This window comes from Hyalella azteca, unplaced genomic scaffold, assembly GCF_000764305.2.
Source record: "Hyalella azteca isolate HAZT.00-mixed unplaced genomic scaffold, Hazt_2.0.2 contig16463, whole genome shotgun sequence".
In the NCBI taxonomy this organism is placed as follows: Eukaryota; Metazoa; Arthropoda; class Malacostraca; order Amphipoda; family Hyalellidae; genus Hyalella; species Hyalella azteca.
The window spans coordinates 30,178-33,135 of NW_025946286.1; positions in this window are offsets into that span (position 1 = coordinate 30,178).

A 2,958-nucleotide genomic window follows, 5' to 3' on the forward strand; every position below is an offset into this window, starting at 1 on the left:
AAATAGTTTCCCCTTTTAAACAACGAACATTTTCTAAAAGACACAAAATGTTCGAAAACTCGCGATGGCAGACGAAATCATTCAGAATTTGAAGTGAACTTATTAAGATAAATTCAACATAATAGGGCAAAAAAAAATGGAAAAAATTCAAATCTGGAACGTATCAATGGGTTTTTATAATTTAAAACAACTTTCAATCATTTAAATCTCAGTATGGAATGTGAATCAAATCTATTTATTGTGAAATCAAACTAGACACAACCAACACAGAAGTGTGTGACACCGCCTTGTCATACGTAAACGTAGAAGCACAATGTGAACGTACGCAGTGAAAAAGTGACAGTTTATCTCATAATTTTGTGTGATATCAAAAACTTTGTTGGTATTGTCCAATTGTGAGAATTTTTTGTGAATGTGGATGTGTTTTTCTTTTATTTTAGAACATACTCATTGCAGATGAACAACTAGTTAACTTGATTGAGGCGTTGCCAACAAGGGATAACGGGATTGGATGTCAAACCACGCGCGATTACGAAAGCGCAGCAGTTTCTAATGAGCTCAGTGTCAGTGAATCAATTTCCAGTGCAGTGGAAGTTGGTAGTTGGTGTAACATGGTAGGGTAGGTTTTTTGATACATTTTCTCAGGTTAACATGAGAATATATTACCTATACAGAATTCCACACTGTGACACCAGTCATTGGGAATACAAAATATTGGTCGTTAATTTGACCAGGAGTTGTTAAAATTCTAACAACTATGGTCACACTATGAAGCCTGGTATCTGACAAACATTTAGGCCTACAAATCAATTTTGGTGATAGGAAGCAGTAATTTTGATCCAGAACTCAATGCTATTAATTTTAACTAAAACCAATTAATTTAATAAGTAAAACTAATTAATAATAAAATTAATATTAGTTCTAATTGGAATTTGCATATTCTACTTAGTGGAAGTGTGGAACCAGTTTAAAAAAATTAAAAGCGAACCAGTTTTAAAAAAATCTCTGGCTTGTCATTGTTACAACTAGAAGCATCAATCCATTGAGCAATTAGGGTAAACACGGTATATTCAGACATTGTGGGTGATTCCGACACCTCTCTAGTTTTTCCTTTATATCAAGCTTTGTCTTAGTTCCACGCATTCATTGATGGTTGAAATAGTGACGTCATACCTTTGCGCGCCAAACTATTGCCAAAACACTAGGTTTGGGCTGTCTGGTGGGAAAATGTTGAGATCCAAAGAGAGACAGTGTATGCCACCCAGACCCAGTGAGATCATCGAAAAATGTGTCAAAGTTGATAGTTGACCTTGCTCTACCAAATAGTGATAAACTGTTTGTGTAGAAAGAATATTATGGTTTGAGACTTTTAAATACGTCTGTGAATATACTAGGAATGCTTTAAGTATACTTGTATTTGCTGATTTCAAGTGGTAAATAAATTAATAGATGATTAAGTTAAGAAACAGATTTAGACACATAAAAACTAATTCTGACACAACTTAAATTGGACAAACACAGCTCGTTCCAAGCTGTGAGCAAAAATTAAAATTTTCTTAATCAAAAGCTTATTAGCTGTTAATTAAAAGCCTAATTAAGTAGTGTTCAATATTCAATAGTGTTCTAATTCAAAGCCGTGTCGTATTCTAATACAGCTCACACAGCAATCGGAATTCGAACACAAGGATGTTGGAATTACGTATTAATAGAGTTTGAAGCGCGGCCGGAATTTGTCTCACAATGTGCCGAATTTAGTCACAAACAGCGTCGGAATATAGGGATTTGGTAGGTTTGCATTCTAAAGGCTTTCAAATGAATATGGCAACACTTTGTGACGTTTCATTGTTGCTGGAGCGTAGTGCAGTCACTGCAGTGTTTTGAGAGTCACATAAAGCAAACAGAACTTGAGTAATGCATACGATTATTTTTTATAGTTTTTCATTTCTTGATGCGTCCTTAACACTTTGACTGCAACATGCCCCATATATGGTACACGCATGCATGTCCCAAACTGCGATGTGCGCCATATATGGCGCACGCTTAAAAAAATTAGTTTTTAAAAAAACTCTTGAAAATATCAGCCAGATCAAAAACTTGTGAAAAATATGACAAATAATTGACCATAATGTTTTCAAAAACCTATATGAATGTCATGCAATCAAATCATAAGAATCTTGGTAGTTGGAATGTAGCCTGAAATAATGAGTGGTTACAAAAAAGAAAAAGTATTAAATAAAGGGGGTTATCCTGATCCAATATGTTGAAAATCATTTTTCCGGGATTGGTATGGATTATAGCAGTAGAAAAATAAGTATTAGTCATTTGAAAGTTGCCTAAGCTCACACAGAAACAGAATGGCACTTTAAAAAGCAAGATAAACAGTGATACTGATTCCGAGTACTGGGCTAGCAATTGATAGTTACTTTTCTAGCTTTTAATCTCACTTTAGCACCAACTAACCTTCTTTTTTTGCAATTATGTTAAAGCAAGACTCAGATCAGTAGCTCGTCTTGGCATGAAGTTCAGATCCTCAGCTTCAAATACTTTAGAGCTGGAACGCCAACATCTAAAATCATTGTGATTTGGTTATAGAAACATTTCTTCACGTGTCTGACCTATTACTAGTGAAAATACATTCAGTAATCTTCAACGACTTCAGCAATTCACATCGATTTTTACTGACTATAGAACTGATCACCAAGCACCCAGGCATTTGCTACAGTTTTTGCCAATAACTTGAACAGTTGTTGGTACCACTTCATGCTTTGCTTAGAGCAGTTTTGTAAGAAATCATCTAAATGAATTATAAACTTCCCATTTAGCAGCATTTTACCCCAGAATGATTTGTAGTTTGATTATTGCAGTCACAATCCGATTTCATTTGCACAGAAAATGTTTTTTTCAAGCGTTAGTACCCGTGTGATGCAAATTTTTTATTGTAGTTGAATAATAAATGCC